This window comes from Haemorhous mexicanus, chromosome Z (assembly GCF_027477595.1).
Source record: "Haemorhous mexicanus isolate bHaeMex1 chromosome Z, bHaeMex1.pri, whole genome shotgun sequence".
Lineage (NCBI taxonomy): Eukaryota > Metazoa > Chordata > Aves > Passeriformes > Fringillidae > Haemorhous > Haemorhous mexicanus.
Window position 1 is genome coordinate 21272197 of NC_082381.1, and position 25188 is coordinate 21297384.

Genomic DNA, 25188 nt, shown 5'->3' on the forward strand with positions numbered 1-25188 from the left:
TGAAGGGGGAGAGCCTTGGGCGCTCACAAGCAAAGCCATCAAAGCCGGGACAGCGCGCCCGGAGCGCACGGCTTCCAAGGCACCGGGCAGCTTAGGCACAGCGTGACGCGGGAGGGAACCTTCCAGGCCTCTGCAGCCTTTCGAGTTTCTATTGCCAGTCCTGCTGAAACCAAGGGCTGGAACAGAGAATCTTTTGCTTACTTCCCCATCGTCAACATCTCCATCATTCTGTCCTCCAGGTGACCAGTTCAGGCTGACAGCTCACAGCACATCTGCTGTAACCCAGCTTCTCTTTTGGTAGCTTCATTCTTCTTATGACCATCCATTCCTTTCTCCTTCCAGGAGAGTTCTGAGCTTCCCCACATCAGCAATACTCTTCTTTTATCCAAGCAGCGCATCATGAAGGAAGCTTTCTATGCTCCATAATCCTAACTAAATAAAGCCTTGCCAAGAAAACCTCACAACATTACATTTCTTATCTATGGCTAAGCTCGTCTTAAAACTCAGGGCGTGGCTGAAGCTCTCCCTAAAGGGGATGATCCATCCCCTTTTTCCCTCCTTGTGCTGGTGTTCAGCGGGCTCCCAGGATGATGGAAGACAGAGAATCTTGACTCCATGTTTCAGAATGCTGATTTATTCTTTTATGATACATCTTCTATAAAAAATATATAGTAAAAATATACTAAAGGAATAGAAGCAAGGATTTCATCAGAAGCCTTGCAAGTGTTATAAATCATCAAGTCGGCAGCCAATTTTTAAAAATATTTTTAAAATTTATTAGATCTACAACCAAAAAATAAAATATTAATAAACCACCACAGCCAAGACAGTTTCAACCCCGGACTTTGATGCTGGGTGAACTTAGGTCGAGCTAAGGTAGTGTCAGCGTCTCCCCAGAGTGTCACACCAACTGCTCCAGGTAGCCAGCTTATATACAGTTTATTCTACCTGGATCAGAAATGACCTAAGATTTCTGTATGTTCCTACATATGTATAATGGGAACTAAACAGATGCAGTCCTGTACAAAAGTCAGTCCATAGGCTTGGATGGCTGTCTGGGCTCCTTGAAATGGTCTTCCTTTCAGCTGTAGCCAAGATGTTTCCTGTTTTTCGATGTAATCTCTCCCAGGTGTTGTTCGGTGAATGTTCTGTACATTGTTTGGAAATGGTCGCTGATAACCCAGGAAAGACTCATTCACTCATTAATGGTCATGATTTTATCTGGCTGAGTCCAGGAAATCTTTTGGAAATGAAAAGCCCTGCTTCTGGCCATGGGGGTCAGATGCATGGTTGGATCTTTATAATTTTTATACAATCTCCAAAGCATGTATTATCTACAACATATACTACAATCCCTCTCCATTTATTTTACCCATTTCATTCATGCTTGTACATTATTTATTTTTTATTTTTACCCACCACCATTGAGGGTTCCTCACAAGTGGAGTACTCCTTACGCTATTCGGTATTCATCTTGTGGGATGACTGATATACTATACTACTTCTTTCTTGTTTGGATTGTCTTTCAAACCTTGCAAATGCTTCTGCAGCATTGCTGGCATACCTTCTCTCCCCGAGCCTCACAATCTTAGATGCATCACCTCCGGAAGCTCCCTCCGAGTCTATGGGGGACTATTGCAATCTGCATTCCCCTGACTACTGAGTAGATCAGTCTGATAAAACATGGAATCAGACAAGGTAGGAATAGGATCCTGGCTACTGAACAGAGAACAAGAGATATTACTTTGTTCCACCATGCTCCATCAAATAAATTGTCCCACCAAGAGGACTGCAAAATCGAATTCCATTTTTGGATGGGGACATGGGCCACCTTTTTAATTTCGGCCGCCAAACCTCTTATGGTTTCCCCATAATCATCAATCTCAATGCATCATTCCAATTCATTGAATTTCCCACACACCCCTCCCTCTTTGGCCAACAAATAGTCTAATGCTATTCGATTTTGGTACACAAAGGCTCTCACCTGAGTGTGCTGCCGACTTAGTAAGTCCAGGGCTTCTGAGGTGTGATTCGATCCAAGTTCCATAACTGCTTGCAATCTGATCAGCCTGTTCAGTAGGTAGATTGGGGTCCTATATCCATAGCTTCCGTCCTGTGCCCACATGGCCGGCCCATAATAATCGATTATTCTTGCCACTGGCCACTCCTCTTCCCCCCAGGCTTGCCCCCCACTTATCACTGGTATCATCTTCTTCAGACTCCTCCTCTCCCTTTTCAAGGTCTCATACAACGGAGCCCCTAACAGATTGCTTTTCGTCCTCGGGAGAGTGAAGAAAACTGGCCTGATCATACCCAGAGTGCAAGACCCTTTCCACCTCGGGGGTAATTCGCTGTATCCCTCCTTTCCACAGATCCAATAAATCCCATCCAGTGCTTTCCATTTAATGTCTATCTTCCCTGGGTCTCCCCAGAATTCTCTTACACTTTCCAAGGATTGGAAAGGGTAGGCTCCTAGACTTTGGACCCAGCATAATCCTGTTCTCTTGTCCCACTCACAATTTGTATCATTTTTCAGACTCCAATACCCCAAGGGAGGGGCAGGGAGCCATACCTTTCTTTTTGAATCAGAATTCACCACCAAAGTAGACACACAGGGAGTGTATCCTACCATTTCAGTGTATTCTCTCCCTTCCCGGCTGACACAAATTGAGCTAATCACTCTTTGGTCCAAAACCCACCCCTCAGGCCTCTGTATCAATTTTGAGACCCTCAGGCTATCCCATTTCAGAAGTTGCTCAGGAGTCAAACCTTCCCCTTTCCATGACCATTTCTCAGCAGATTTCAGCCCCCCACAAATCCAGCAGTTTGATAAACCCAATTCTGTTGCTATTTCTTGAATCAGATCAATGAATAAGTTCTTGTCCGGGGAAGGTAATTCCCCATCAGAATATTGTTTTTCCAAGGCCTCATACAGTTCACTCAGTGTTTTCAACCTTTCCTGTTCAATCCTCTGCTTCCTCAGTTCTGACTCCCTTTTTCTTATTTCTTGTATCATTTCTTTCATTTTCCCTCCAGGATCCTCATTATCTTTGTTGTTTGCAAAACAAATCACCCTATCATATTGCAGGCACGCCCTATCATCCTTTGCTCGTGCCAGATCCAATATGAGAGGGTTCTTTTTCCCGGTAACTTTGTTATCAAATTTCGTCTTCGTTGTTACCCAATACATTTTCCCATTCATCGTGCATACCCCCAACCTTGTGCTATCATAGCACAAAGGGTTCACCTGGTGATATGCAATAAAAATTGATTCTGTCTTTCCCCCGACCCACACAGTTTGGTTACACTGGTGACAAATGGGGATTGACATTTGTTCTGCATCACGTTTTTTCCTCTGGAACCCGTGATTGACTGCCTGTTCCTTAACCCTGCCTCGGGATTGATGCACCAAGTCCCGCTTTCCAATTCACACAATTTCACCCGAGTACCATTTTTCCAAGAGTACCTGCTAGTTCCGTTCGGGCATTCCTCCGGGGCTTGGGATGTTGAGGATCCCCCGTCCCCAGCGACTGGGACCACTGGAGTGCAATTTCCACACTCGACCACGGAGCTTCCGTTGTTCCTGGGGACCTCAGTGCTCAGTCTCTGCATCCCGCACATGACTAGGCTCAGGCCAATCAGGATTCCCACTAGGCGTACTCCTCTGCCTTTGCCTCCGCCCCCTGTGGTGCCACCAGCGGCGAGGAAGACCATCTTTGCGGCAGCAGGAGTACTCTTCAGGGAAGATGCCCTCAGACCTAGCCGCATACCGCCTCTTAAATGCGCCCTACCGAGACACCCTGACTGCATCGGAACTGCAAGGGACTTTGATGGATTTCCGGCACCCCACATCTAGAATTTCTGCTTGGGACCTAAGCTTCCCACGCACCCCGTTTTGAAAAATACAAAACCACTCCTGAGAATCGAATTCAATGATACGCAGACCTGTGGCTAAGGTCAGGATACGGTCAGTCAATTCGAGTTCTTCCTCCAAACACTGAGTGCACAGTCCTTTCGGCCTCTGCCCCCTTCTGCAATGGATCACAAAAACCCCTTGACAATATTCCCACTTAAAGTGCACGAATGGATAGCACACATGATCTGACAGTATACAACTGATCCGCTCATTGTTTGTCATTTATGAGGACGTTGGAGCCAGATTTTCAAGTCGCCGTGGGAAGAAGTGACCCTCCAGTCAGGTGCTTCCTCCTGCTGCTTGGATTTCTTCACCCTAGACGCGTGTGTCCAGCCCTTTCTCTGCTGTCCGAATGGCCGTGTCTGTTGTCAGGAGCACAAGAAAAGGACCTTCCCAGTGAGGAGAGAGCGATGCCTCTTTCCACACTTTCACAAACACCTGGTCCCCAGGCTGAATTTTGTGAATAGTGATCCCCAGAGGAGCACTCTGTGTCACGATTCCCTGTTTTCAATGTTCCTGTAAGGTTCTGTTGATTGCAACCAGGTATGGTTGGATCTGACCATCCTCAAATCTGGGGTGTCCCACCGGCATTCCATGCTTGTATGGCATCCCATACAGCATTTCAAATGGTGAGAGCCCTGTCTCTGAATGAGGCATGGTTCGGATATTAAGCAAAGCCAAGGGCAGACACTTCAACCAGGACATCTTTGTTTCCAAAATCAATTTTGATAACTTTGCCTTCAAAGTTTGATTCATTCTTTCCACTTGTCCTGAACTCTGGGGGTGTCACGGAGTGTGGTACTCCCACCGAATGCCCAAAGCATCAGCCATTTGCTTAATAACCTTTGATGTAAAATGTGTTCCCTGATCCGAATCAATGTAATTCACTACCCCATATTGGGGTACAATCTCCTCCAGTAATTTTCTGGCCACCGTCTGGGCTGTTGCTCAAGAGCTGGGAAAGGCTTCTACCCAATGAGTCGATTTATCCACAGTCACTAATACAAATTTGAACCTTCCCACTTTTGGCAATTCAGTAAAATCAACTTGAAATCTTTCAAATGGCCAGTACGCAATGGGGCGAATCCCCAGGGCAGCCTTCCTGGCTCTTGATTTGTTTATCTTTTGACAAATCAAACACCCTTGTACCTCCTGTCTCGCCAATTCATGAATTCTCTTGCACCTAAAAAATTTTAGAAATTGCTCTGCCAGAGCCTGTGCCCCCCAGTGTGTTTTCTGGTGCAAACTTCGCAGAATCCTCTGAGCAAATCCTCTGGAAACTAATTCCCTCCCATCAGGTAACCTCCACTTACCTTCTTTCAATTCACCTCCAATCTTTTCATGGCATTTAATTTCCTTTGAGGAGGGCTGAGTGGAGTCCTCAGGGGTTTCTTCTCTTTCAAGCTCTGCGGTACTTACCACCATAAGTGCCACAGTTTTGGCCTCCTGATCCGCCAGATTGTTCCCTCTGGTTCGAAACTGAATTCTTGTCTGATGCCCTTTCACATGGACCACCGCAATTCCTTCTGGCCCTCTCAGTGCTTCCAGAATTTGTCGGATCAATTCCCCATACATTAGTTCTTTTCCCCTTGTATTGATCAGCCCCCTCTCTTCCCAAATCTTTCCAAATGTATGAACCACCCCAAAGGCATACCTCGAATGGGTGAAAATGGTTCCCTTTCTCCCTTTCAGTCTTTTCAATGCCCTCAGAACTGCATACAATTTGCATGCCTGTGCAGACCAGCTTGCATTCAGGGGACCTGCCTCTATCACTTTCCCTGTCAGCCCGTTCACAACCACATATCCTGATTTTCTTTTCCCTTCAACCACTCTGCTTGACCCATCCACAAACTACTTTTCCCCTTCATCTAGTTCTTCTTCTTCTAAATCCTCCCTGATCTTGGTCTGCAGCTTGACTGTTTCCACGCAATCATGAACTAGTTTCTCTGCCACTTCCCCAAACAGAAACTGTGCAGGGTTCTGTGCAGTCGTTGTTCTCAATTCCAAATCCTGTGAATGAATCAAAATGGCCTCATACTTCAGCAACCTTGCATCCATGAGCCACTTGTCTGCTTTTTGTTGTGGTATGCCCCGCACATTGTGCGGAGCAAATACTACCAAAAGTGCTCCAAAAAGTCACCTTTTTCGCTTCCTCCACTAGCAAAGCCACCGCTACAATCGCCTGTAAACACGTGGGCCAGCCTCTGCTGCCCGGGTCCAAAAGCCAGGAAAAGTACCCTACAGGCTTCCTGATCCCCGCCCAGTCTTGCGTCAGCACCCCATGTGCTGTGTGATTGCTAGTGTCCACAAACAACTGAAAAGGTTTCCTGACATCAGGGAGGCTCAACACTGGTGCTGCCATGAGCGCTTCCTTAACCCCCTTAAACTCTTCTTCATCCTTTTGTGTCCATTTGATCCTGTCTGTGGTGAGCTTCTCATAGAGAAACTTCACCTTGTCACTATAACTTTCGATCCACTGCCGACAGTACCCCAACAATCCCAAAAGCTGCTGGACCTCCCTTTTTGTCTGCGGGGGTGGTAAGGCAATAATCCCTGCCACCCTTTCTGGATCCAATTTCTTTTTTCCCTCTCTTAACCAATGTCCCAGATATCTGACCTCCGGTTCCATGAACTGCAATTTTGATTTTGAAACCTTTAATCCGTTTTCTCCCAAAAAATTCAAAAGCCCAATTGTGTTTGTCCTTACCTCCTCTTCCCCTTTCCCTGCGATCAGCAAGTCATCTACATATTGTAGAAGCTTTGTTCCTTCCGTGGGTACAAACTCACTCAAAATCTGCTCAAGTGCCTGCCCAAATAAATTTGGAGAATCCACGAAGCCCTGAGGCAACGAAGTCCACCTGAGCTGCTGCTTCCTATTCGTCTCCTGATCTTGCCATTGAAATGCGAAATAATCGCCACTGCCTTCATCCAGAGGACCCGTCCAGAAAGCATCCTTTAAATCAATTACACTGTACCACCTGTCTTGAGACAGCTGGACTGCCATTGACTGTGATTAATTAGAAACAACCTCATGAGACCAATCAAAGATGCCACCTGTTGCATTCCACAGCAGCAGATCGTTATTGCTTACATTTTCTTCCTAAGACCTCTAAGCCTCTCAGGAGAAAAATCCTGGCAAAGGGATTTTTCAGAAAATGTCATGGCTACACCACCTCTCAGCTGGCGGGGCACAGGGGCCTCCTCAGGCGCAGGCATCTCCTCTCCACTCTTCCTGCACTTGCTTTCCCCAGTTCAGGCAAGCAAAGCTGCTTGGCTCAGGACGTTCTTTGGGCTTCTGAAAGGGGCCTGGCCACTTAGCTAGAGCAAGGCAAGGAAGGGAGTCTTACAACACTCGGCATTCTTGAGAGTTTTATTGTCACTCCGGCTGAAACAAAGTATCCCCTGGCTACTTCTGCCTCTTTAGCATTCGGTCCTGTAGGTGGCCTGCTCAGGCTGAGAGCTCTCAGCGCCTGCAGGGTCCAGTTCTGCTGCAGCCCAGCTTAAATCCTTGCCACCGGCTTGCTGCCTTCCTGCGGATAGGAATGTAGGACAGACAGGCTCCCAGCAAACATTCCGAGGCCAAGCTGTGCAGAGGAAACAAGTGAAACCAAGCGAGTGAGCGAGCACCAGCACCACAGGACAGACAGCATGGAAGAGTGCAGGACCAGAGCCTAAGGAGTGCGGGGACACCAGCAGGCAGTTCCCTTCCCATGCTCGTTCTTCTCCTCTGTGTTGTGGCGGCAGCAGCAATCCAGCAAGCAAGAGGCAAATGCATCTTACCAAGAGTTAAAACAGAGCAGACAGGGCAGACGGCATTCATGCATGCATAAAGCCCTTTGAATTCCCAGATCCCCAAGAGAGCTTTGGGTCTCTTGGCTGGACAGAAAGGATCCGGCTCAGGCCTGTGCTCAAAGGTGGGGAACAATCCCTGCTGCAGATGCTTGCTTTGGTCTCTGCAGGCCCAGGCGGATGCCAAAGCTGCTCTTGCCATCCTTCCCCTGCCCCTCTGCCAAGGGCAAGGGGCCTCAAGGACTAAAGGAAACACAGGGAGTCAAAGGGAGGCAGCTGCACCTACCTGTCTGGGGGCTCCTAGGGAAGCAGTTTCCTTGGGAATCAAGCCCCGCCCTTCCAAGGGCATTTCCCCAAATGCCTACATGTCCTGGGGAACACCAAGACACCCTTAAGAAACCCTGGCAAGGCTGAATTGCTTGTGCTCCTTGCAGCACAGGCTCTCCAGCTCGAGCTCATCTTCCTTCCGTCCAGTCTGTTTCCACGCGTGGCTTGGGGCGTGTAGCCCCGGGCCCCTCCGAAGGCGAGCTGCCCGCTGCCTCTGCACGTTCCTGAGCTCCTGCCTCTCGCTCAGGGCAGCCAAGCCAGGCTGTTGCCAGCCAGGGAGCAGAGCCCTGTTCCCACAGGAGGCTCTCTTGAGCCCCTTGCGGGACGCTCCACCGTGCATGCAGCACTTCTCCTGCCCGCCCAGAAGGCGCTTGGCAAAGGAGAGGACAAGCTGGCCGGCTTTGGGCCTGGCACAGACCAAAGAGAAGGGCAGGAAGATGCAGCGGCTCTTTCGCAGCCATGCCCAAGAGAGATTGGAAGGGTCCCCTCCCTCTGCTCTCACTTGGTTTGGTTTCTGACTGGGCCTGAGGCAGTGGCTGCGATTCCTCACTTGCGGGGAGACCAGAGCTGCCAGAACCGCACCGAGCCTGCAGGCACTGCCGGACAGCACGGTGGCCACTGGGACGGTCGCGCCTCTGAGTCTCAGCCACTCCCCTGGTGCTGCTGCTGCTTTTAGGCAAACCCAAGCCTCACTGTTAGACCATGATGGTCTCTGGTTCTGCCCTCTTGCTGTCCCTGTGCATGGATGGAGCATTGCTGTGATTTCAGGAAGCTCTTTGTAAAAATCTTCCAGCATTGCAAGCTCCTCTGCCCTCCACAGATGCTTGCCAGGGAATCCCTCAAAGCTGGCTTCAGAGCATACTCAAGCTGGCTCTTCCAAAACCCAGGGTCCTTCTTACCTTCAGCGTGCTCAGCACGACCCTCAACTCCATGGTGCTGTGCAACTGAACCAGCAGGACAGGGACCTTTGCAGCATGAGCTGCCCTTGTTCCTCTTTGCCCGTGCACAGAACACAGCACGGAAGAGAACGGCAGCAGGGCCCTGCGTGTCCCCGTGTGCAAGGGTGACGTTATGATGCTTGTATCCCCATTTGTGTGTTCTGTTTATGCTGGATATCGTGTTCTGTACCTTCAAGACTGGCTCTGAAGAGTGAATGTTGAGCTTTGGTTTTGCTATCAGCCGCTCCCCCATGGCTGGCGGGACACACAGACGGGGCAGTACATAGTGCGGTTTTTGCTTTTTGCTTGGCTTTTCGCTTTGCTCTTGCTCTTGCTTCTGCTTTGCTTCTGCTTTGCTCTTGCTTTTTGCTTCTCATTCATTAGTTTAGCTAAGCAGTCCAAATTTTTCCTGGACTGTTTCTCCTTTCCACTTTTTGGACCTACTCAAACCTGCTCCGGACTGGGACCTGGGAAACACCGAGAGTTTGCCCCCGGCGGCTGCAGCAGCTACAGCAGCGCTGGAGGGACTGATAACAGAGCAAGCAGCCGCAAGAGAGACTTTCTGAATTTGTCATCATTTTTCAGAGTGGTGAAAGAGTGGTGTCGTCCAGTATTGTTCATTTTGTGTGCTGGGGCGTGCTTGGTCTGTTAAGTAAACAGGTTCTTTCCACTACTCTCCGAGGAATCTTTCCCAAACTGGTTCGGGGGAGGGCCCGTGTGGCCTTGCTTTCTGGAGGGGCCCTCTTTTGGAGGTTTTCCTCCAAATTTGTCCCAAACCAGGACACGTGGTTACTCATCATGGAAATGAGAAATGCCCCAAAGCCAATGTCTGTTTAAAAGGGAATACATTACAGATTGCTAGAACTGAACTGCTTAGATACAGTGACCACTGCCTGTTACAAGGTGGCTACAGAATCACAACTCTGCTGACCCTATATCTAAACAGAGAAATGTCCATTTCAGCTGCCACAATTGAGTATGTTACAGGTTTCTAAGTGCTGCCTACATATCTCTGTGTGTATCTGTATGAAAAGAACCAAACATGGACTGAATTCCCTGCATATCTACAGAGCAGGAGTTGAGCGCACAGTAGAGTCCCGGAGTTTTCTCAGCAGGCCTCTGCAGCGAGTTCTGAGCCAAGGCGTGGCTCTGCTGCCAGCCCAAATCTGCCCTTCCCTTGCCCAGCCTGAGTGCAGGTGGGGCATGTGCTGGCCATGGCCAGAGATTTCCATGGCCAAAATCCTCCAGCATTTCCATCTGCTCATGGCTTTGGGTAGCACACATCACACAACAGCCATCGCAGCTGACAAATGGCATTTCCTGCAGGTTGCCACAGCCGCACTGCTGATCCACAAATCCACCAGAATCAATTTCAGTTGAAAAATGTCATTTATTACAAATTGCTACACCCATGCTGACAATACAGAACTCAAGAGATCTCAATTTAAGGTAAAACCAGCAATTTATTTGAATATTACAACCAGTCTATGTAAAAATCTACCAATACCAAGTTCACTTAACCAAACTTGATTTATTGCTAGCCTCTACTATACACAACTCACTATACACAAAGATCAATTAGGCGTTTAACAACTTAATTTATTACATATTACTACAAATGTAGACCCCGTATAGAAATACAAAAATAAGCATTCCGTCTCTAAATAGCCTTAAAGTAAGAATTCACTAGATAGAGTTATGCAACTATACCCTCTATACATCTTTAAAAAGAATGAAATACATACATATATGCACATATAAAAAAATTACATATATAGCTATAACAATCTAGATGTAAATATAGATTAAATATTAGAGATTATATACCTTATATACCTTATATATATATAAAAATGATATACAAACCACAACTATCTATAAATATACAATTATTACTATGTAATTATCAATGTCTGTGTGCAAGTCCGTGTACCTTTAAAGAGCACACGAAGCAGAGGGGTCCCAGCTGCCCCATCTTCAAAGCCTCTCCCTCGGTCTCCTCCTGCCGTGCAGAGCAGCTCTCCTGGACAGGGACAGCAGATGGGACATCTGGCAAGCAAAGGGAACACTGAGTGAGTACGGGGACGTTTCCCTTGGCAGTAGCTGCACTTCCCTCAGGGGAGAGGAAATCTCAGAGCCTCCCCAGGAGGGTTAGAAAGAAAAAGCAGGCGGCCGGGCCAGGCTGTGGTGAGCGCAGCCGCGGCGGGACCGTCCCGCAGCCCCGGCAGCCCGGCACAGGCGGCACAGCTGCCGGGCCCTGCCGGCACAGCTGCCTTGGCCAAGGACAGCCCCTGTGCCGGCCGGGGCAGCTGCGCTGAGCGGCCCCAGCACGGGCAGGGCCCGCTCCTGCCCCGCCGGGCAGTGCCCACGGCCACAGCCCACGCCACCCTCTGCAGCCGCAGCTCCCATCCCGTCTCACCGGCTCTGGGCGACTGCATGGTGGGGAAGGAGGGCACTGCCCGCTGCGTGTGGAGCCATTGGAAGTGGCTGGGCTGATGGCTGCGCACCTCCAGCCCCGCCGCCAGCCGCTGCCTGTTGGCCCCAGTCAGGTGCTTGATGTGGAGCAGGGGGTCGGGGTGGTCACGTCAAAAGTTGAGGTTCCTGAAGTGGAGCCAGGCCCCGGCATCGCCCGGCTCATCTGAGCCAACCCAGCCCAGCACTCTGTGGAAGCCGAAGAGGTCGAGCTGCCGCACGAAGCCCCCGATGTGCAAAGTGCGTGGCTTGGAAGGAGTCTGGGGCTGGCTTGCGCCTCCTCAGAGCCTGCCCCCTGGGCATTGCCTGAGCTGAGCATCTCTTGCTCAAAGAAGGAGCGGTCGATGAGCAGCCCCTGGGCCCGGCTGTCCCAGTGCATGGAGCGGACGTGGGGACTGTTGGCCAGGCACCAGAGCTTGGCGGGGAAGGTGCTGGCGCTGAGCCCGGCGGGCTTTGTGTGTAGATTCAATAGGAACAGTTTGGTTGTTGTGCAGTGAGCTGGTGCACACACACACTGTCTCAGTTGTTTGCCAAAGTCTAACCTGGATCATTTTTGTTAATGCAGCAAAAAAGAGATGGAGGATTTCATCTGGAGGATGAAGATTGTTTTTGCAAGGAGGGTGACAAGGTACAGTGCTTCAATTTTAGCATTACAGAGCAGTGGATATTTTCCCAGTCACTGCTTGCAGTGCAGATCCTGCTGGTGTCTTTTACGGCTTAACGTTGGACCAGAATGTGTGAGTCAGCACAGGCTGGCAAAATCTCCCAGTTAGAAGACAAGGAGTAGATTGTGTCTGTTACCTTGCTCCTTGTGGGATGCCCAAAGCAACAGCTGGGCAGAGGTGCAGTATTAGAGATGTGGGCACCCTTCAAGTCAGCCTGTGCCAGAGGATCACTGACTTGTCAAGGATTATTCCCAGCTGCAAGGTCACTTTAGCGATTTACAGTCCTCCTTAGCTGTCTTCCACTTTACATCCATTCCTCCCAACAAATCTTTTTCAAAATCTTTCTAGTTCCATGATCTACTCTGTTTTGGGCTCTTTGTTACCGTGATGCATCAGCATGTAAAAAACCCCAAATCAAATTGACCGCATGAATGTGTCTTTGGCCTTTTTTGGATAGTGTTCTTTCATGTTCAGGAAGAACTTGGAGAAGGTGGGAATCTGTGCACTTCAGCCACCATGTCTGGAATTGGCAATAAACAGACGGCTGGAAAGCCTGGCCCTTCTGCACCTCCGGAGAAGAAGGCAGGGGTTGAAAATTCAGGCACCGCTGTGCAGACCATTAAACTTGGTGGTGTTCCTTAAACGGTATGTCTTCCTTGCATAGCCCCACTCCATCTTTAGGTTTTTTCATCTGGAGGCAGAAATGTCTCTGGGGTCAGGATGAGCCCTTCTGTGACCTGGCCTGTGTGCCTGTGCCCAGGAGGAGCTGGACATCCGGACCCTGCAGACCAAGAATCGGAAGCTGGCGGAGATGCTCGACCAGCACCAGGCCACCGAAGATGAGCTGCAGGAGCACATTGAGAAGCTGGAGTGTCGGCAGGCCACCCACGAGGCCTCTCTGCTGATCATCCACCGCTACTGGAATCAGGTTGATAACAGCCTCTGTTACTTCATATACAGTTTTCTTGTCTCCCTGTACCACTGCACTCCTTTTGTTCACACCCATTCTTTATCTTGTCTTGCCTTGCCTGTCCCATCATTCAGTTGGATGAAAAGATCCGCATCATCCTTAAATGCTTCAACCTGGACCAAGGTCTTGGAGACCTTTTGTCTGAAAGAAGAGCACTGCTGGTGCCAGAACCTAAACCAGACTCTGACAGTAATCAGGAGTGCAAAGATGAGAGGGAACGAGGTGAGGCACCTGTCTGGGGAGAGTGGGAAAAGTGGATTTCCGCTGTGGACAATGCTGATGTTCATTTCTAAAGGCTGATAGAGACTTTTTTGGTGATTGTGAAGAGCAGTGATATGCTACCTTCTAGAACACACTTTTTTTTAACCTTTTATGTTCCCAGGGGAAGGACTGGGGCCAGCATTCTCCTTCCTGGCCAGTCTAGCCAGCAGTGCCAGCGAGGAGATAGAATCTCAGCTGCAGGAGGGTGTGGAGTCCTCCCGCCGTGCTGTTGCCCAGATTGTGACAATGTATGACGAGCTGCAGGAGAAGGTGGATGTGCTGTCTCACAAGCTGAATAGTGGAGGTATGACCAAGGCGGCAGATATTTAAGAATGCCTATCTGCCCCCACCTTAGACCTGATCCTACATTGTAGACATTAAGGTCTAATCCTTTTCATGTGCATGTATTTTCCATAATGAATTTGTTTGTCTTTCCAAACTCTTGTTATCAAAACCTCTTCTAAAGGATCATGTGCCAGAAGTGCATGGTATCTACCTCTGTATTTGAATGCTGAGGGCTCTGCCCAGCATGTTGGGCTAAGAAGCAGCTTGTTTCTGCCAGTACTGTGTTCATGTGTCTGAGAAGTCAGAGAGCACAGCTGAACCTTCTCAGGCAGCTGTCCTCAGCCACGACATAAAAGGTTTCACGCTTACAAGTAAAGAAGTGAAATCAGCATTGTGAACTGATGGTGGACTCCTTCTCCTTTGCGGTTTAGTAGGACGGGCAGGAAGAACAAGCTGCTCAGTTCCCGCTGAGTCCTAAGCAAAACTGTACCCATCTCATGGCATGGTGTACTTAGTGTAGCTGTCGGTTTTGAACATAGCAGAGTCTGCAGAGAAAGCCAAATGACCGTCTTCTAAAACTTGATGTAGCAGATTCACTTTAGACTCAGATGGCTGCTGAAAAAACAGCATTAGCTTAAGGTTAGATTTTGAATATTTTGAAAGAAACCTTGGGTGGGATATCAGCTCATGCTCGGTGTGCCTTCTGTGTCCTCTGACCAAGTCTGGCATTGGTGTAGGGAAGTGTTGCTGTCCTTGGCTGGCAGTCGAAAACTTTGTGGTAGTAGCTTTGACACTGGTGCCAGGTGAGGCTGTCCTCAGGTGCTCTAGTTTCAGCTGTCACCCTGGTGCTGTGGTTGTCACATGGTGTGGTGGTGTGTTGGCCTGGTGTGTCACCCTGGGCCACCTGTTGCAGCAGGTTTATGCATGAATTTGGGGAGCATTCGGATGTCCCTGGGCATGCTGGGTTGCTGGCACAGACACAGCTGAAGTGATCTCTGGTGTGAGGGGATGGCCCACGGGTGAGAAATAGGGCAGCACTGTTAAACTGCAGAGCCTTTTGCTTATGGAGTGCAGGTCAAAGCTCTCTGTGGATGGAGATCAGGCCCTCAGGAAGCACCTGTGGCAGAGGTCAATTAAACTGAAGTTAGACCCAGAAATCTCCTTTTCTCTTTTCTTATTTCTCTGTATTTTGCTGTTCAGGAGTAAAAACAATTTTTCATTGGTTTAATTCCTGCTGTTCAGAAATCAAAACTTGATTTCCATTAATTTTCTTTTCTTTGTGCACCTTTCAGATATTTCACTGATGGAAGAAGCAGTAGTAGAGCTGAATGCCTACCTGTCACACAAGAATGGACCGGCTGCAGGAACTGGCTGATGTTCTTCAGGAGAAGCACAGAGTCATGTCTCAGGAGGTATAAACAGGAGAGAGAAAGAAATCTGCTTTAGGCTCCTGCTTAGCATAATTTATGGTTCCCATGGATTGGAAGGCACTTCATTTTCTTGGAGGGGCACAGGAAGAGCATGGTTTGAAAGTTACGAAAAGGGTTGTTGCTGTGGAGAGCTGTAGATAGATTTTCTGTAGAAATCAGATTGATTTGCTTGTTACATCACTAAAGGAAAGGATATAAGTATGTCAGGGAACTGAATGGATTTAACTTTTAAAGAAGAGGGGAGAGCAGGGAAACTGGGGGCACGTGATGCTGAGGTGGCTGTGTAGACACCTGGAACAGTGGAGGTGACATTCCTGTCATTCTCAGTTCCTTGGTTTCTCTGTGTAATTTGACAGTGTAATGATATCAGTTACAGGATGATCCTGGCTGTTACAGGATTCCCATTAGTAGCAGCATATGTTGGAGAGATTTCAGTTGATTTAAAAATTGTGTTTATGCTGGTCTTGCACAGCGTTAGACCTCTGAGCACTTAGGTGCTCTGTAGAGCAGATGGACGTAGGGATTGAAAAGATTAAAATCCAAAAAAGGCTTTGAATCAGCTGAGGTGGCCGCCTCTGTATTCTGCCAGATATTACCAGCTTCCTGCTCTTTCTCCATTTTCAGTTTTGTCTTAATTTTGTTGCTGTCTTGAGATTTAGCCAGTGTAAAATTCAGATTGCGGAAAAGTCTGTCACCACAGCAAAAGATGAAAAGCACATGATGAGTAAGAGAAAAATGACTCCAGAGCAGTGGCAGGAAAAGCTGGCTCGATGCAATGTGCTGGCTGAAGCACTCCTTTGATTGCAGTTCTCCAAGCTGCAAGAGAGGGTGGAGACAGCAGAATCCCGGTTGTCTGTCCTGGAGACCATGACTGATGACCTTCAGTGGGACATTGACAAGATCCACAAGAGAGAGCAGAGGCTCAGCCGCCACCTGGCCGACGTCCTGGAGCGAGTAAGCGCCGGCCGGAGCCCTGGGATGTGGGGGTGGTGTTGGACGGGTGTGTGACATCCTCTCTGGGACTTTGGTGTGTGACATCCTCTCTGGGACTTTGCTGTATGACATCCTCTCTGGGACTTTGCTGGGAGCACTGCTGAGAATCTGCAGTGCTCCTTCTTTGGTCTTGGACCTGCTGCATCAGTCTTGTCAGTGTTTCATTGGGTCTCGAGGAAATGTCTTGCATTTTTTGCAGATAAATTCCAAAGGCTACAAGGTGTATGGAGCTGGGAGCATCCTCTGTGGGGGAACAATCACCATCAATGCCCGCAATGTGAGGTCAGGAGCTTGGTTGTGGGCGAGGGGAAGAGTAAATGGAAGGAGAACAAGGGCCACAGTTTGAACAGAATTGAGATACTTATTTTGTATAATTTTTAGATCCTGTGCCACAAAGCTGGGTGACTCTGGGCAAGCCATTTTGTCAGTGTATGAGTTTTCTATTTAAGAAACAGCTGGTGGAATTAGACTCTGTCTGGCTTGGTCAAGTTACCTGACTGCTCAGGGTGTAGCTGCTGTTACTGCATGAACAGATAGTTCATTAGCACTCTCAGGAGACACATTAAGAGTAGGATTGACAAGGAGTTTATCCCAACAGTTTGAGGAGATGAACGCAGAGCTGGAAGAGAAGAAAGAGCTTGCTGGGAATCGCCTTCATGAATTGGAGGAACTAGGTCAGGATGTTGAGGAAGTAACAACACAGAATGAAAAGCTCAAGGTGAGACGTGTGTAGGTGTGTGAGGATGAAGGTGTTCTGTGGGATGGGCTGCCCTCAGCTTTGCAGCGCTGTGTCTGCAGAAATCCTCATTGCAGCGTCTGTTTGGAGCCTGCTGTTGAGCTGTGTTCCACTTTGCTCCAGGTACAATTGAGCGAGTCTGTGGCTCCACTTGCAGCTCAGTGCGTTGGTGACACCGCGTGGCCAGCGCTGGAAATTGTGATGGTTTCCTGCCCGTGTCCCGTTCTGACCTTGGAGTCCATTTAACCAGATCTGGTTAAAACTGTTTTCATCTCTTTACAAGTAGTGATCCCTCTTCCACTTTCCCCACGTCCTGTGCAAGTGGAACCAGAGAACAGAAACAATCAGGGAACTTGTGTGGGGAGACAGGCTCTTGAAAGAGTCAAAGAATTTCTGTCTTCCCCACTGTGGGGGATGGATAAATAGGAGACAGCCTGTGAGTCTGTGATGTTTTAAAAGTGGTAACACAAGAAGCTGTGACGCTGTGGTAAATAAGTATATGGTGGAGAGAATAATCCAAATGTCATCTTAGTGGTCAGTGCCAGTTCCAAGAAATGTCTGTCTCACGAACTTAAATCCAGAGATCTGATGCTGAAAACTGTCTTGAGGCACCTCTGAATTCTGTTTATCCCCATGAGTTTGTGTAGGGAGAAGTGGTCTTTAGCTTACAGGGGTTTTTTTCCCCTGCTGTTACTTTGAAGCTGAATGCATGTATATATGTGTCTCTTTCACTGCTGCTAGTCACAATAATTTGCTAACTTTTTTTCCTAGGAGTTCAGTTGTATACCTCTGGGTTTATTTTATTTCTCTTTCTTTCAGTGATTATGTTTTACTGGGAGAAGGCTGACCTAATGTCTACTTGCATGTGCATTTTCTCTGTTCTCTCCTACTTTTCTATGTGTCCATCTTTACTGATCTGGGTGTTTCCAATTTACTATGTTTTCCAAGGTCATATCTTTGAGAGAAACTATTTCAGGACCCAAGAGTGAAAAACTTCCCTCGTGGTTGTGCGAGAGAAGCAGCCAAGCGCATGAAGAGAGCACAGACACTTTTTAAGGTTGGTACTGAGTCGTATCACTTGGACCTACTTCACAGCAGTGCTATTCAAGTTCTACTTTTGTCTTTGCTTGTGGCAGCTTGATTTATTGTTCTGTCTTGAGAGACAGAAACCAAATGCAAAGGCAAGGGGATCATTTTCCTTTTTGTGGCATTTTCTTGTGTCCCACCCAGGATGAGCTGCGAGGGGCAGTGGAAGAGGCTGTGAAGGAGAGCCCGGAGTACCGCTGCGTGCAGTCCCAGTTTTCTGCTCTGTACAAGGAGAGTCTGCAGCTGAAGGCACACCTTGACGAGGCCTGCACGCTGCTCCACGGCACCCGCGCCACGCACCAGCGCCAGGTGGAGCCGAGGGAGGTAACACCTCTGCTCCCCCAGCCTGGGAGCTCTGTCGTGCCCCCAGCCATCACTGCTGGCTCTGTGTGCCTCTGCAAATGCTCAGGAAATAGACGCTGCTGGCAATAATTTAGCTCTGGTGGTACCTGATACTGATGAGGTGAGAGATACTCCAGGTTCAAAGCACCGAGTTCTGTTTCCTTTTTGCTCCTCAGAGGGATGAGGTCAGCCTTCACAGGAAGCTACACACGGAGGTGATTCAGCTGGAGGACACCCTGGCACAAGTCCACAAAGAGTATGAGATGTTGAGGATAGAGTTTGAGCAGACACTTGCTGCCAGGGAGCAAGCAGGTATGGCGGTGTTCTGCTGTGCCTAAAAACAAATACCACCTAGCCACCAATGTCCATTAGGGGCTACAGTGCACTGGGATGCATGGGTTGATTCTTTGTTACTGTTAAATACTGGTTCCGGCAGGTCTTCCCATCTCAACAAACAAAGCTCTTCACCTGTTTTATCGGGAGGCCAGTTCCATGTTATCGGACTTCTTTCATAAGATGCTGCATAATAGATATATTTTGCTAACGCTTTGGTTTATGACAGGGTATTTTGAATTATTAAAAATGACTTGTGGGGGGAAGATTTATTTCCTAGTCGGTAAGGACAATCTAGATAGCAAAGCAGTATTTCTTAAATTTCATCAGAGGAAATAAATGACATCTGAAGTTGCATTTAAATCAGATTTTTTTTGTAACAGGCCACGTTTCCCTTAGGATCATGGGTATAAAAAGAATGTGAAATGGGAACTTAAGGCTTGTGAATTTGCAAAGAATGATGGTTGCGTATAAAACTGGCATGACTTTCCTTCTGCAAATGTTTTGTGTTGCTCTGTTACGTGGCAAAATGGTGATAGTCTTATTTTGTTCTTTGTCATTGTCACTGAGCTTGTTTTCCATCTCCATGAAAGTCCTCAAGAAGGTTGTCAGAAGTGTGGTTTGTTGCAGAGGTGTTTCTGCTTTTGCAGGCCCCATTAATCGGGAGATGCGTCCCCTCAGCAGCAGCCTCCAGAATCACAAGCACCAGCTGAAGGGAGAGGTGCTGAGATACAAGCGCAAACTGGGAGAGGCCCAGTCTGACCTGAGCAAGGTAACACAGCAGGAGATGCCAAAAAAGAGGAGAAAGTGCTTAGGAGAAGGGGGAATGCTGTCACCCTTGCCAGGAGCACCAACCCTTCTGATACGCTGTGCAGGATGCAGTGAAATTTTCTGTGGAGCTCTGCACTCTGCTGCTTCCTTTGACCAAACAAATGCTCCTCTGTAGCTGTGTGGTGCTCCATGAAAAGGGGCCATGGAAGCATGGATCTGGGAAGACAAGGGAGAAGGGGGTGAGGAAGACTCCTGGCTAAGAACTTAAAGGTTTGTTTTCTTGGTCATCTCTCTTGCTGTTCCAGGCCAGATCCGCTCTCGCGGTGGCAGTGCTCTTCTCCAGTCCCAGTCCAGCACTGAAGACACAAAGGAGGAACCTGCAGAGATCAAGCAGGAGCCTGATGATCCTTCTGCCCAAGGGACTGTTCCCAAGGCTGCTTCTGAAGATGTTAATGAGATGAAGGCCAGGTGAGATGAAGAGGAATGGGAGTGGGAGAGACAGGAAAGAGAGAGGGAGCGAGAGAAGGAAAAGGAGAAGGAGAGAGAACAAGAAAAAGAGAAAGAGAAGGAAAAGGAACGAGAGTGGGAAAAGCAGAAGGAATCTGAGAAGGAGAGAGAGTCCAAAGAGAAGGAGAAAGGGAAGCATGAAGATGGAAGAAAGAAGGAGGCTGAAGTGATCCAGCAGCTGAAGGCTGAGCTCAAGTAAGAGTTGCTGTTTCTCCCTTTCCTGTGGGAGCAGTGCCCAAGCCTGGGGTGTTCACGTGGTCTTGCTTTTCCAGGATCAGCATGACTGGAGTTTGGAGCCAAGAGAGTTTCTTGACACCCTCTGTATCTGATTGTGATGTGGTCAGGGCAGTAGCCTAAAGCATGAATTACCAAAGCAGATACTTCACGGTGTGGGTCAAGTAATGTTGATTTGTTGCTGTCATAACAATAGCAGAGAAGTTCACAGCAGCAGGTTATTAATAGAGGAGACAGCAGTTCCCCCTTGTGGATGGTTCCCAAAGCAGAGGTGGATAGTTTGTAGCTTATTGTTAGGATACCTATTTCATCTCCAGCTCACTTCTTGCATTTCAACCCCCGTGTCTGAACATGTTTTATTTCCAGCCTGTATTCAGCTGCTGTTTGATATTAGCAGGATAAGATGACCCAAGGATGACTCCATATCCATGTGGGAGATTAGAGAATATTGCTAGGCTGGGGTGCTGGCTGTGTAACAGCGGCTTTGCTGCTGTGTTCTCACTGTGGTCTGTCTCCCTTTCTCCAGGAAGGTCCAGGAGAGCCAGGAGGAGATGAAACTGTTGCTAGGTATGTATTGCTCTGCCCCCAAAGAGCAGAGAGACAAAGTGCAGCTCATGGCAGCTGAGAAGGCAAAAGCTGAGGTATTTCTGATTTCTCTTCCTTTTTTCTTTTTCATGTGGTACTTAAACTTCTTTTCAGGTACTCTGCAGCAGAACTGTGTTGTTTCTCGCCTCAGAACTGAGGATTGTTTGTCTTCTCAGCTCTGTCACTTAGCTATTGGAATGGTCTGGGGATAAACAGGGGCTAGTTGCTAGTTCAGGCACACTCACACAACAATCTCTAGGTTCATCAGCACAGACCCATTTGCAGCTCCCTTCAGTTCCAGCATGTCCCTCTCTTTGGGACCCCTGTGGTTCCAAGCCCCTCTTGCCTTCTTCACAAGCAGGTCTCACCTATAGGCAGCACTTCCTCTGTGCAGCACACACACGTGGGGTAAAGAGTTCAATTACATGGCGCTACTTAGGAAAATGTGTAAGGAAAAGATACAAGGAGATAGGACAGGACAGGCTGTGATGATCATGGGCAAGGCTGAGCAAGACAAATGTGTACTGAGTGCCCATATTTCCCATGGGACTGGCTCCTTTTATATCCTTCTCTGTCTAAGCCCAAATTGTTCATCCTTGGTCTCCATTTTCCTGCACATTGCTCTGGATTTGAGCAGCTCTTGATTGCCACAGCTGTCCCAGTTCAGGAGCCATTCCTGCTTTACAGTGTCATCAGTTACCAAGTCCCAGCTGACCTTCCTGGAGGTGCTTCCTGTAGTTTCTTGGAAGCTGTTGTGACTGGAGAGGTTTGCTTCCTCTCTTTGTATTTGTTTTGTCAGGTTTGTGTCTCTGTAGACTTTATTTGGGGTTTTCTCCTTCTCCCACACTCAGATAACCTTGATGGAGTAAGGGTTTTTACACTCCTGTGTGCTCTCATCAGTCAGTGTGACTGACCAGGTTTCATTCTCATCACTGCCTCCCTTACCATTTGTCTGCCAAATTTGTATCTCTGTATGTTTTATTTTACCTCCTCCTTTTCCTGTTATCTCCTGCTTGTATGGAAGAAGGTCCTTGACCAGATGGCCTTAAAGGAGCAGATGCTCTCTGAGCCCATATCCATCCATGTACAATTGCAGAAGACTGATGTTCCTAGTCTGATAAAAGAAGCTGTGAAATTTTCAAAGGTGTGGAAGTCAAGATCTTGGGCCTGCAGCCCATCTCAATGGTACATCTGCCTGTACTACTCTGTCAAAACAACCTGGGGTTTTTTGCCATGCTTTGAAGGCAGTCCTGAGCGTTTCAGAGAATTTTGGAGAAAAAAGGCTCTGAACAATGCTCAGGGCATATCCTTGTGTTTAGTGTTGTTTCTGGTTGGTTCTTGTAGCTTGAAGAACTGAGGCAGAGGGTGAAAGAATTGGAGGACAAGGAGAAAAAGGAGAGTAAGAAGATGGCTGATGAGGATGCCCTCGGCAAGATCCAAGCTGTGGAAGAACAGATTGAATATTTACAGAAGAAACTTGCCATGGCTAAGCAGGTGAGAAATTCCTGATGAGTTCTCTTTTGGCTGGGGCAACTGGAGGAGCTGCCTTCAGGTTACGTCCAGGAAGAGAGAAGGAATTGATATCTGTGTGGGCCAGAGATGGGAGCTTGGTGCTGGTTTACCAAAGGGGAAGAAAACTGAGCAAGCAAAAGAACCACCAGCAAAATAACCTCCTCCAGCCTCAGCTCTGGGATATCACAGGCAGGCCATGGTGGGAAATGTTTGATAACAATTAAGCATTAAATAAACAGTTAAACATGTGAGCTTGGTGAAGCACACAGAAGAGAATTTGCTTTATCAGCCATTAGGGAAAGAGATTACAATTTCTTTTTAAGAATTACTACCTCCTCAGTTCATCTAGTGAATATGTTTGCATGGAAGTGGTACAATCCTTCTGCTAAAAAAGGCTCAATCCAATGAGAGAGCAGGACCACCTCAGCAGGATAGAGGCAAGCCAATGAACTGACGTGTGCTTTCTCAGACTTTGGATTCTTGTTATTGTAGAACAGAACTGCTCTACCTTGTCAATGCTGAAGTGGCCAAAGTGAGTTGAAGGAGCTCGACAGCCTGTTAGTTGGAAGCTGTCGAGCTGTCCACATGTAGAATTTTTGGCCTGGTGTTACCTGACAGCTGTTCAGCTGCTGGGAATTGGGTGTTGGTTTCTGCCCAGCTCTGGCAAGGACTGTGTCAAACCTGATTCTGCCAGACAAGTGACAGGTGACCATCTTTTCTCTGCACCTTCAGGGTATCTCTGCTGTGGTGCAGACTTGTAGGGAATTCATTTTCCTGGTTGTTGGGATAATGGTGTTCCCTGACACCAAGAATCTTCCTCCATCTTCGCTAGCTTTGGTGTCTCTGAATAAAATGTTCAGGCTCACTCTAGGGGGTCCAGGGCACAGTTTGGCCAGAGCCTGTGATGCTTCTGCAGGAGGAAGAGGCCCTGCTGTTGGAAATGGATGTCACAGGCCAAGCCTTTGAAGACATGCAAGAGCAGAACATCCTGATGCAGCAGCTGCGGGAGAAGGATGATGCCAACTTCCAGCTGATGTCAGAAGGTATCAAGTCCAACCAGATCCATAGGCTGCTGAAAGAGGAAAAGGAGGAGCTGGCAGAGGAGGTTTTGACACTGAAAACACAGGTAATAGGGAAACAGGAGAGAGGACATGAGAGCTGGTGGGGAGATGGAGGTGTGGGTTATCTATTTCAGGCAGCTGCCCACAAGCGTTTGTTCTCTCCCCCACTGAGGGAAAGGGGAAAGAATCGGAAGGGACAAAGTGAGAAAACAGGTGAGCTGAATAAAGGCAGCTGAACAGTTAAAGCAGAGATGTCCATACAAGCAAAAGGAGAAATGAATTAATTGGTTGTTTCCTGGGGCAGGCAGGAGTCGAGCCATCTCCAGGAAGGCAAAGCTTCATCAGGCCTTCTTGTTGTTTAATAAATGCTGCAGCTCTGAACATCTTCCCACTGCCTCCTTTCCACCAGCTGTTATTGCTGAGCACAGCACTGTAGGGTATGGAACACCCCTTGGGCCAGCTGGATCAGCTGTCCTGGCTGTGTGGCATCCCAGCTTCTTGGGCACCCTGAGCCTACCTGCTGGTGGGCAGCCTGAGACACAGAAGGTCTTGTGCTGTGTAAGTACTGCTCAGCAGCAGCTAAAACTGTGCTGTGTTTCTGACAGTGTTTTGCTCCAAAATGCAAAACGTAGCAGCATGGGAGCTGCTCTGAAGAGAATTACCTGTCCTGACCAGAATCAGTCCAGGATGGAGTGTTCCTCTCACCAGCCTGGGAATGCATCAGGATTCAAAGGGGCCTGTCATTGTAGGAAGCTGAGGCTGCTGTATGAGCATTACAATGTCCTGCGGGTTCACTGCTATGGAGAGCAGGTGGGTGAGGAAAAGTGGGAAGTCCTTTTCCTGTTGTGTGTCTGTGTGTGTGTGTGTGTGTCTGTGTGTGTGTGTCTGTGTGTGTGTCTGTCTGTGTCTGCCTGTGTCTGCCTGTGTCTGTGTCTGTGTGTCTGTCTGTGTCTGTCTGTGTGTGTGTCTGTGTGTGCGTGCGTGTGTGTCTGTGTCTGTCTGTATCTGCTTGTGTCTGTGTCTCTGTGTCTGTCTGTGTGTGTCTGTGTCTGTCTGTGTGTCTCTGTGTGTCTGTGTGTGTCGGTGTGTCTTTGTGTCTATATGTCTGTCTGTGTGTCTCTGTGTCTCTGTGTGTGTCGGTGTGTCTGTGTGTCTGCGTCTCCCTGTGTGTCCGCCCCAATTGCAATGCTGCCTTTGGGGCCAACGAGTTCCACAGGATCTACATCGGCTGAGGCCCTCTCAGAGCCCCCGCTGGTGCCGAGCCGGCCTCCCTCCCTCCCTCCTTTCCCTCCTTTCCCTCCTTTCCCTCCTTTCCCTCCTTTCCCTCCTTTCCCTCCTTTCCCTCCTTTCCCTCCTTTCCCTCCTTCAGCTTCTGGTGCCTGAGCTGCAGTGTCTCCTGGGAGGGGCCTTCAGGGTCTGGAAAGAAACAGCTCTGGATCTTGATTCCTTTCTTGGCTTTGTCCCTTTGGTCTTGCCCTCAGTTTTTGTGTGTTCTTTGTGTCTGAGAGGAAATTTCCCATCCCTTGCTTTCACACTGCCAAGGTGGGGGCATGCAGCTGAAGTGCTGCCTAGGTGGGATAGAAGCTGAGTTGCAGCAGAGATCAGTGAGAGCTTCATTTGAGGGCTCTGCTAATTAAATCCCATCAAGGAATGGCACTGCTCCTGGGAGGGAGGAGTTTCCCAATTAACAGGCCCCAGAGAGGCCAAGGAACTGAATCTGTAGACTCAGTGGAGCAACTCCTCAGGTACCTGTGTATCTTCCTGAGCCAGGGCAAGAACCCCTGAGGGCTGGTGCACTAGGAAACCCTTGCCCAAACTCACACATCTAAATATCCAGAAGAGGAGAAAGGAGAGATCTTGGAGACCCTTAGAAAATAGCATTCCACTGACGAGCCTTGGTTGATGTGCTCACCTTCCCCTAGGCTGAGGCATTGCTGTCATTGTCCTTCTCAGAAAAGGACTTTGGGTGGTTCCT

At 48.5% G+C, this 25188-nt stretch overlaps 1 pseudogene; it reads left to right on the top strand.

Annotated features, from left to right (window-relative positions):
* The first annotated feature begins 12623 nt into the window (after nucleotides 1-12623).
* Nucleotides 12624-24445, top strand: LOC132322445 (E3 ubiquitin-protein ligase BRE1A-like; annotated as a pseudogene).
* The last annotated feature ends 743 nt before the right edge of the window (nucleotides 24446-25188 follow it).